Below are 11777 nucleotides of genomic sequence, written 5' to 3' on the forward strand. Positions count from 1 at the left end.
TGTAGGTCTATGGTGTTCCTGACCCATGATATGGCATTGTAGCATAGCAACACTGTAATATATGCATAGTAATAATTTTTTTGGACAATTCAAAATTTTTGGCTCAAACACTAACATTTTGGCAAACACCATATATTCATTTAGATATATTAGTCTTACAAATATTTCAACTAAATAAGAAAAATTTCTAAGAAATATTTTAGCAAACATCTTATGCTCATATATATAGACTTTATTCTACAAATATTTTAACAAACATTGCAATTATAGATCTATGAAAGCCTAGCGACATTTGCATTCATCATAAGAAGTATTTCAACAAGCACTTTCTACTTACCTTATAGATCAGACATATGAAACCAACAAATGATGGATCTTGAGATGCTGGGAAGAAGCTATAGAGAGGATGACATTGTTGGAGAAGATGAAATAAAGATGATAACGATGATGCGAGTCCAAGGATAAGAAAAATAATGATGCTCTCACTACCAACAACTTGTCTATAGCTGTCTTTTTCGACTTCTTTCCCATATAGACTTTCAAGCATGGAAATTTTCTAACTTCTTTTCCAAATCCACTTGTTTACTTCCCACTCCTATCTTCACTAGTTATTTTGCTGAAATACAACAAATTCTAATATTTATACCATTTTAATCTTACATTCGATAAAAAGGGAGGGTGAAGAAAAGAAAAGCAAAAAAAAAAAGAAATCAACCCATTATTCATCCATTATTTCTTGAAAAATAACAAAAATCATCTTATAAAATCTAGAATCAAAAGAAAAAAACCATTGCATCATTCTCCTTGTCGAACATAGGCTTCAATTTAATAGAAAAATTTTAATTTACTGAATGGAGACTTCGATTAAGCAAAAGTCTGATTTGACTGGATGATTTGGGGATGAAAGGAGATTCAAAATCATGCACAGTAAAAGCCTATTTTCTATTGTATTTTCAATTTACGTTTACTTGATCAAACATTCATTTCAACTAAAAAAATAAATGAATAACATATAATAAACAATTTTTTTGTTATTTTTGTTAATGTGTGTTAGATATGTCTATTTGTTAATAAACACATATATAAAGGAACTTCAGGTTGGATCTTACAGAGAAATATTAGATCTAAACCTCAATTCCATGGTTGACTTGATATATCTTATATGGTATTGATTAAATAAATTTTCTCTTGACAGCTCAAATGCCTTCAGCGAATATAACTATCATGCCCCGAACCCGACACACGACATAGCTACATGAATCCTAGAGTGACATCCTAAAGATCATATAAGATCCTAAAATAATATGATACAACCTTAATATCCATAAATAATAATAATTTAATTTCATAATAAATTCAATTCCTTCAATCATCTGATTAGGTATTAATGATGCTCTATCTATTCATCCATTCATTTGTAAATCCAAACCATAGTCAATCATAAACATTCTGTAACTCTGAAAAAGGAAGAAAAGAAGGAGACTGTAAGCTTTACAATCTAATAAGAATCCCATTATACATACACTAATATACTAATACAATTCAAAATAATGAATGAACAATTATCAAAAAGGAATCATAAGTCACAAAATCTCATATCAGACATGCAATATAACTCAACAGTTATACAAATATATATCTCAAATCACGTATTATCAAAAATCTATCATAAATATCACATGTACGTTCATACGACTTATCATTTATGTTTCATTAATATTTTTTAAATTAATCATCATCTTTCAATTTGGACTAATCATGATCACGTTTTGGTCTCTGACTGGCAAACCATAAACCATACTTCGACCAGTGATGGCAATCTATAATAACTGCACTTCAGCCTATAGTGATAAATGATAATAACTATGCTTCAGCCCATAGTGATAAATCAAAGTAACTGCGCTTCGGCCCATAGTGACAAATCAGGATATCCATACTTTGACCCGCAGTGGAAACCAAGATATCTGCTCTTTGGCCCATGGTGGTAAATCAGGGTGTCATGATTCGATTTTGACCAGCAATCCAAGGTGTCACGATTCAGCCCATGACCGACAATCCACATCATGGCTTGTCTAAGTCCTCTTTCACCATCAACAGTTATTCAATAATTTTATATTACATTCTTATTCAATTTTAAAACATCAAATATCATGTTTTCAACAATCAAAATAGTCACCACGTGATATATATATATATATATATATATATCTCCAAATAAAATAAAAATCATCATGCATGGTATAAAAACATACATATAGCTGACTATGTTAAGAGATTCTTATCTTTATCGATCTCAGACTAAATTATAGCTATTAATCAACCCTTCGATCTATGAACTCAAGATCAAAATATTTCTGCTCGACATCTTGTACACATAATTTTACCTCTACATATTAAGATCAAACATAAAAATTATATGCGATTAAGGATCCGGGTCCTTATGGAAAAATATCTGAATATTATAGGTCTAGGACCCCTCATAGGATCAATCGATTGATTTGGGAACCCTCTACTAGTTTATAGGATTTTTAGAGAGAGAAATCCATGAAGAGAGAAAATCAATTTAGAAAAAAAAATCTAGAGAGAAAAAGTAGAGAGAGAAACTCATAGAGAGATAAAATGGAGAGAGAAGGTACAAAGAGGAGAGAGGAAGGAGGAAAGAGAGAGAAAACTCTCCCTTTTTTTTTCTTTTCTTTTTTTGCTTTTTTGCTTGTTTCTCTTTCTCTCTTTTCCTCTTTTTCTTTGTTGAAATCAGGGAAGGGAAAGTTAGGGCTGACCACCTTCATGGCCGACCCTCGAGGACCATGATCTTGAAGACTCTGATGGGGAGGGCTTTAGCGACAGTGGCTAGGTCCTTAGCAATCAAAACAAAAAAAAGACAGTCGATCCAATAAAAGGAAAGAAGAAGAAAATAGGGAAGGTTCCTTCCCCTATGAAATCCAACAGTCGGTGGCTTAATTCGACTGTCAAAGGCTTCATGGAGTTTGAAAAAGAGAATGAAAAGAAGAATAGGAGATCTTACCTCAACTCCGATGGTCAATTTACAGTGGCTCGTTGGAAGTACTCTACAGAAATAATCCTCCAATCCTCACAAATTCACTGGTGATTAGGTGGGGATTTGAGGGAGACAATCGAAGAATTTATAGGCACTAATCTTAGAGTCTTTGTTGAAGTTTGATTGGCCCTAGGATCCTTCTCCCGATCAAACTCAGAAGAGAGAAGAAGGATTCCATCGGGAGCCCTCTTCCATTAATTTTTTTTCTTACTTTAAGATTCATGTGGGATAAAAATCAAGGATATGGATCCTTACGTTGTCCCCCGTAAAGTAATTTCATCCTCGAAATTAGCACACTGCAAAGCCAAAGTCTTAAGGGTACAAAATTTTTATCTTATCCACAAGCTGCTAAATAGCCTTTTCATTTGAAAAGAAATTTCAATTCTCTATCACAACATCCTCTAAATTAGAATCAATCTTTTTGATTAAATTTAAATGACTTAAACCACCATACCTTTGCTACACACTTTGATCTAAATCCACCATATTTCTCGAGTTTGTTAAATAAATTTGGAACCAATAAAATCATAAATTATCAGTACCTTGAATTACAACCTAAGATATAATTTATCCATCAAAATTCAAATCCTATGAATCACCTCTATCACAATCCTTAGTGATTCATAATCTTAAGTTCTGGTATCACTTATGTCATGCCTTAATCACTTATGTAACAGTTCCAAAGCGATCATAACCTAAGCACTGATACCATTCTGTCATGCTGCGAATCTAGCACTTGATTCAGGCATGTGGCACGGCCGCATAAACCCTAGAGTGACACTCTAGAGATCATGTAAAATCTTAAAATTTGATACAATCTCAATATCCATAAATAATAATTAATGATTCAATTTCATAACAAATTCAATTTCTTCAATGATCTAATTAGGTATCAATGATACTCTTCTATTCATTCCTTCACCCCCGAACCCAAATTATAGCCAATCATGAATATCCTGCAGCTCTGAAAAAGAAAGAAAAGAAGGAGGTTGTGAGCTTTACAGTCTAGTAAGTATCTGATTATACATATACCAATATGATAATATAATTCAAAATAATAAATGAGTAATTATCGAAAAAGAATCATAAGTCACAAATTTTGTATCAGACATGCAATATAACTCAACAGTTATATAAATATATATCTCGAATCATGTATTGTCAAAAATCCATCATAAATATCATATGTATGTTCATATGACTTATTATTTATGTTTCATTAATATTTTCTAAATCAATCATCATCTTTCAGTTTGGACTAATCATGATCATGCATCGGCCCATGATAGCAAATTAGAATAATTGTGCTTTGGCCCATAGTGGCAAATCAGAATAATTACGCTTCGACCCACGGTGATAAATCAGGATATCTGGGCTTCAACTTGTAGTAGTAAATTAAAATATCCACGATGCGACCCACGGTGGCAAACTAGAGTGTCATAATTCAGCCTATGACTAGCAATCCAAGGTGATACAATTCGATTCGTGACCGGCAATCCACATCATAGTTAGTCCAAGTCTTCTTTCATGGTCAATAGTTATTTAATAATTTTATATTATATTCTTATTCAATTTCAAAACATCAAATATCATATTTTTAACAATCAAAATAGTCACCATATGATACATATATAATATAGAATTATATATCCAAATAAAATTAAAATCATTATATATGGTACAAAAATATACATACATGTGATTATATTAAGAGATTCTTATCTTTACCGATCTCAGACTCAATTATAGCTATTAATCAATCCTTCAATTTATAAACTTAAGATCAAAGTGTTTCCGCTCGACATCTTATATATGCAATTGCATCTCTATATAATCAAGACTGAACATAAAAATTATATGTGATTAAGAATGGAGAAGACTATAAAAAAATATCCAAATATTATAGATTCAGAACCCCTCCTAGGGTCAACCAATTGATCTGAAAATTTTCTACTGGTCTATAGGATTTTTAGAGAAAGAAATCTATGAAGAGAGAAAATCAATCTAGAAAGAGAAAATTCTAAAGAGAGAAAGTAGAGAGAGAAAGTTATAGAGAGAAAGTGGAGAGAGAAGGTAGAGAGAGAAGAGAGGAGAGAGAAAGAGAGAGAAAACCCTTTTTTTTTCCTTTTCTTTTCTTTTGTTTTCTTTTTCTTTATTTTTCTCTTTCTTCTTCATTGAAAGAGGGGAAGGAAAAGTTAGGGCCGACCACCTTCATGGCCAATCCTTGATGGCCATGATCTCAATGACTCTGATGGGGAAGGCTCTGGCAATAATCGCCTAGTCCTTGGCAATCAAAACAGAAACATTCCCAACAACAGCAGTCAATCCGATAGAAGGAAATAAGAAGAAGAAAACAAGTGACGTTCCTTCCCCCATGAAATCTAATGGCTGGCGGTTCAATCCGACCGTCAAAAGCTTTATAGGGTTCGGAGAAGGAAGGAGAATAGAAGATCTTACCTCAACTCCAATGGCCGATTGATGGTGGCTTGTCAAAAGTATTCTACAGAAAGAACCCTCAAATGCTCAAAACTTCATTGGTGATTGGCTAGGGATTTGAGGGAGACGATGGAGGGATTTATAGGAACAGATCATAGGGTCTTTGTCGAAGTTCAATTGGCCCTAGGATCTTTCTCCCGATCAAACTCAGAAGAGGGAAGAAGGATTTTATAAGGAGTCCTCTTCTATTCTTTTTTTTTTGCCTCCCTTATGATTCATGCAGGGATAAAAAATCAAGGATCCGGGTCCTTGTAGTGGAAGTATATGAAATTCAGTGGTAAGCATGACCTTCATTGCAAAAATCATGACCCATCTGATAATCAACTTACTCATAATCAACTTAAATGAAATAAATAAAGGAACTGCTTGTAATCTATATTTTAAACAGTCAACAATTGCAAGTTTTGTTGGCTGGCACCTCTCCATAAAAATTTGTCCTTGGAGGAAATCTTGAATTTTAAAGAACAAAATCCTATCCTTCAATGTGTGCCAGGTTGCTGCTTCTTAGCCTAGGAACCCTACGATGTTGTGTTTGGTAGAAATTAGGAACGGCAAATTATGATCCTATCCTCCAACTTGATTCATATTTGAACTCTAGTTTGGTTTGGGCTAAGTGGATTCAAATTATAAATAAATTGATCTATTTAATTTATTTAATATTAAGTTAAATTCAATTTTATGAGTTTGATCTGTTTAATTTATTTAATTATTAGGTTAAGTTAGATTAATGGGTTGATCTATATATCATTTAAATGGTATAAGTGGGGGACATTACTTGGGCTAGGCCTATTTCTGTGCGGAAATCATGATTATGCTTGCCAGCGTTCCTTGTTACCCATCCAATTAATGCCAAGTCGCTTCACCCATCAATAATCGTCGCCCCTTTTCCATGCTCCAGGTGCAAGTGAACCAGGGCAAATCGCGGAGCATATACATGATGGATAGCATGCTATCGGGAATTGGTGAAATCAAGGGGAAGCGTGGCATGTCATCCACCATGGGATTTGATGCGGTCCAACTGCACCTGGTGCATGCAATACAGAGGCCATCGCAATAGAGATTTTAGGGTTTTGTTCTTGTTTTTTCTCTTCTATCAGTTCCTCTTGCTCCTGGTCGACACCAACCAAATGCCCTTTTTCCTCATTGATTGAGTGATCGGCAGCCTCTTCATGAAGTAGTTCAAGGAATCGGCTGATGTTGGGCTGGGATGTTGCTCAGACCCCAAAGGTATTAACTTTTCTTCCTAATTTTTGGCATCCATTAGTTTTGGTGCTTTATTGTTCTAATCTGGTAGGTCCAGCGGAGTTTTCTCGGATCTACGGACTATATCAGAAATGTTTCAGCTTTTTATGTTTCGTTAATTTTTATTCTTAGATCTTAGATTTTGATGGAGGTTGTTGGATCTAGTGAGGATCCTTAACTATTTCTCGTAGGAGTTGTTGGATTTGGTGATTTCTAGCTAGCTATAGAGAGTCCTGATTTTCTTCAACTTCTTATCATGAAAGAGTCGGGAGTTTCTTTCTTTTGTGACCTCAGATGCTGAAGTTTGTCTGTCCCATTCCCCACCATCTAACACTGAAAAGATTCTGGTCTTGATAATACATCTCTTGGTGGCCCTTCCATCATCATATCAATCTTGTAGAACCAAATATCTACTTGGTTTAAATGGTTAGAAGCGGTAAAGTGCATTGGATCTATCGTTATTTTTTTTTTGCCAGGTCTCATCTCCACTGTAACCCTCCAACATTACCTTTTTCTTTTTGAGACCGGATTCTCTATAATGAATCGTACGGTATGATGTACAGTGTATCATGTAATGGACGGTCACATATGGATGCATATGGATGCATGCCCATTACGTGTGACCGTATGCAGCCGTCCATCGCACGATAGATAAAGTGCGCTGTGCACAGCAAAAGATTCGCATGATATAGTGCACAGCAGAGGATTCTCGTGGTTTTTTTTTTTTCTAATGATGACGTTGCATGATGAGGTACGACATTTATAGCTAGGTCTTTATATGGAAGGGAAAAGATCTTTGGCCAAGCATCATGAGGCATGGATACGTTCCAGACTAGTCAAGCAACCTACATCAACCATAGCCACCACAGATCCAAGCTTTCTAGCTTGACTCCTTAGGGCTTGTGCAAGATGTACATTGTATTACTCTTCAGATGAGGGCTCAGAGAATTCCAACTTCATTGAGTTTCCATTCTTTTTTCTGTTGGTGGGACACCAGGCTATGGTTATCTAAGACCCTCAGTTGCAATTCTGAACATGCAGACCTGGGTTAAGATTTCAGTATGAACTAGCTCTCCTTCATGTACATTAGCAAGCATTTCCTGTGCTGAAATCAGATCTTTTCCAATAGATGGAAGGTCAACGAATATGTCAAGTAGATCTACCAGCAAGGGGTAAATGCATTGCACAAGTAGTGTAGCTTGGTAGCGACTTAATAGTTGGCCCTCTCCTGTGGAAGAATGTAAATGCTATCCAGAAGTTTTTGGATTGAGTGGTTGTCAATGCTTGTAAAGATTTTGCGTCATTGCTGTCCAAACAAGATTCATGTAATATTTTCTCCACTTAGCTAATTGTAAAGATTGAATGTAAATGATTCTTGAATGTATATGCTAGCTAGACAAGATTTTTGTAATGTTTTCTACATTTAGTTTTTGTTTTTTCTGATATTTGATGTATTAAATGGGGTGGGTCAGGTTAAATTGGGCTAATAGGTTATTTTTTCATGAAACAAGTTAAATAGGTCAGATTGAGTTACTTGTTTACTTGTTTATTAAATATGATAGATTTAGATTATAAATTTTGATCTATTTAATAAAAAAATAAAATTTACATTTAAGTTTTTTCTGATCCAACCCATATTTTTTTTAACCCGTTTCTGACCCGACCCAACACAATTACCACCCCTAGTAGGAATCATCGGTGGCAATCAATGTCATGGTCAAGTGATCTCATAAAAGGAAAGGACTTGTTTAATATTTTTATCTTCCGTTGAGTTGATGAGCAAACCTTTTCTCTTCTTGCATGAAGAATAGATACAGCTGGTACCTTCAATTCCCATACCCCTAAAGTCACATAATGAGAGCAATTTCGAATGGATGTGATCAGCGCACAATTATCTAAGGGTACATTTTGTTCATGATCAGAATTAGAATTAGAATTAGAATTAGAATTAAAATTAAAATCAAAATGAATTGAAATAGAAATCGAAATGGCTCTGTTCCCTTAAAATCGAAATGTGATATGAATAAGAGTTAGAATTAGATTTTGGGGGATTAAAACATTTCCATTTCCATTTAAAATCAGAATAAGAATGGGACTCCCTGCAACCAAAATGCTAGAACGGGAGTTACTCATCCCTATTCCCATCCCTATATTGTGACCAATTTTTCATCATCCTACTTGTATATGTCAAATTTTGTGGTCCCACAAAAATCAACCAAGTGCCTGCTTTTAGCAGAGCTGATCCCCACCAAAAGTAGTGTTGGTTAGAAATTCCAACACCAATCTGTTCCACTCTAGTGATCCTGTTGAATCTTTTGTGGAGGTTGGCAGATTTGTAAAAAAGAAAAGCCATGTTGTTGTCACCTTCTTTTAGGCACTGAATTTTTGCCTTTGCTTCCATAAATCTCTTTCATCTGACGGAAGCAGTGAAGCTCTCTTTTGCAGGAATCTCAAAGCTCTCTATCAGAGAATGACAATGAACATCGTTCCTCTTTTCAATCTATAGTTTGAATCTAGCTTGCTAGTCTTTCTTTTGCGGCTTGTACCATAGATCTGGTATTTGCTGACCACCTCTTCAAAGAATTCTTGGTCACTCTTAATTTGAGGATAATAATGGCTGCAACATGGACAGATGAACTAGTTAAGCCCCAAGCCTTGGGCAACACCTTAGTTTGAGCACAATAATGGCTACAACATCAACAGATGAACTAGTTGAGCCCCAAGCCTTGGGCAACACCTCCGAAAGTTCTTAAAATCAACTAACTTCTTCAAACTTGAAAAGGCTCTTGGATTTAAGTGGACCTACTAGAAAGAGTGATTCAATCGGGAAGTAGAAAAATTTTCTTCAACCTATGCAACTCAAATCTCTCAAAATAAAATTAGAAGAACATGAAATAATTATAAAAGTAGGGCTTAAATCTTCTTTTGTTTAATTGATTGGTTTTCTACACTACTACCTAAACTGAGGTATATAGCCCCTATTTATAATTACTACAACAAAAAAAGATATTTACGATACAACAAAAGCATTGCAAATACTAAATTTCTGTCATAAATGATTATTTACGATGAAAATTTTATCGCTAATAATTAATCGCTAAAAATGAGATCGCAAATAATATTTTACAATTTTCATCCCTAATAATATTTTTTTGTGACAAAATATTTTCATTAATATTTTTTATTTTTTAAATTATTTGAATAAATTATTTACGACATAAATGTACGTTGTAAATAAAAATATTAGCGACCAATTTATTTTCATCTCTAATAAGATTATTTGTGACCAAAATTTTCTATCATAAATAATTTAAAAATATATTTTAAGTTTTTAAAAAAATAAAATAAATTACTTGCGACGAAAAATTTGCATCATAAATATTTACGTTGCAAAAAATATTATTTATGATGAAATATTCGATCGTAAATAATTTTAAAATTTTTTTTTAAATTTTAAAAACATAAATTATTTATGATGGCAATATTCTGTCACAAATAATTTTATTTTCCATGGATATTCCATCACAAATAATTCTATCGCTAATTAAAATATAATATTTTTTAAAAAATAATTTATAAATATATATTTTTTAATTTATATTTTTAATATTTTATATTTATAATCTATAAAATAAAAATAAAAATTCACATAATAAATCCACAAATAAATTTGATCATTTCATTATATTAAAATATAATTATAAAAAAATAAATTTAATAATTACAAGAGATCCAAAATAAAAATCAAAAAAATATAAAAACAAGCTACTGACCATCATGCATCAGCATCTGGAGAAGGAGAATGGGTAGAGTACGACAGACCGGCCTACTGCTGCCTCATCAGCACCATCATTTGTTCCATCTGTGCCATCCACTCCATCATCTGCATCTGGAACAACTGGTACAAATCGATACGTATAGCCAACTCATCAGTTCGCTGTCGATCCTTAACAGTCTATCTCTGTATCTCTACCAACCGGACATCGCAGGCAGCATAGGTATCAATCCTGGACGAGCGTGAGGATGGAGGAGCTCTGATCTCATGTCCTAGCCTTTTAACATAACATGATCTCGTACCAAATATCTGATCACAGATCTCATCAACTATGGGTACAGTTAAGCCTTCAGAGGTAAATTGGGATCTAATCTCTATCATATGATCCTGAAAGTTAAAGTTATAGCTATTCTAAGTTTGTACTGAAAATCAAAATGCCAATAAAAAAAATAGTTAAAAAAATTTATATAAAGCTCCTGGCTCCCCACCGTCCACTCCCTTAACCGTTACTACTGGGACCGCTGGTAGATCTCGATCCGACCAGGAAGGTCGCCACTCTTTATATCTCTCTGTAATCTGAGAACAATTAATAAAAAAAATTTTAAATAGTTAAAAAGTTAAAATATACTAAATAGAAATTACTTACCATCTACTCTATATGACGAGCAAACGGCCTCGAACCTCCAAAGTATGAGATGATCTATCTCATCCGATTCATAGTTTTCAAGCACATCGATCCTATACAGCTAACAGTCAAATTAGTAAGTAACTAACTGAATTTAAGAATAAATGATTTAATTATTAAATTTTTTTAAAAAAATGGATGCTTAACCTGAGATATCATATCCTCATACTTGCGGCATATGACAACCTAGTCCTTAATACTGTACTATCATATGGCCGCTATCGCACTGCCTCCATCCTCTGGTCTTGCACTACAGTGTACTAGTGGTGATGAATATGATGTCGATAATTTTTGAAATACGAGCATATATGATCATCCATAGCTCACTGCACGTAATCGTGCTCGAAATCAACAGTATCAAATATAGCTTACCAATAATAAATATTATAAAAATACAGTATTAATTAAATATTTTATTAAATATTATTTTATCTGTAAGTGGCTATAGAAACCTCCCTCTGAGCTAGTGTAATGTGACACTAATCGAAAAGCATCATAGGGGCAAAACTGTGGTATATGATGCC

The 11777-nt window shown here is 33.7% G+C and overlaps 1 long non-coding RNA gene across 1 annotated transcript; it reads left to right on the top strand.

Moving 5' to 3' along the window:
• The first annotated feature begins 6445 nt into the window (after positions 1-6445).
• LOC109506009 (uncharacterized) lies at positions 6446-8213 on the top strand. Its single transcript, XR_012142098.1, has 2 exons — positions 6446-6778; positions 7560-8213. It is a non-coding gene; the product is annotated as an uncharacterized lncRNA (long non-coding RNA).
• Positions 8214-11777: the final 3564 nt, after the last annotated feature.

Source organism: Elaeis guineensis, chromosome 6, assembly GCF_000442705.2.
Source record: "Elaeis guineensis isolate ETL-2024a chromosome 6, EG11, whole genome shotgun sequence".
Lineage (NCBI taxonomy): Eukaryota > Viridiplantae > Streptophyta > Magnoliopsida > Arecales > Arecaceae > Elaeis > Elaeis guineensis.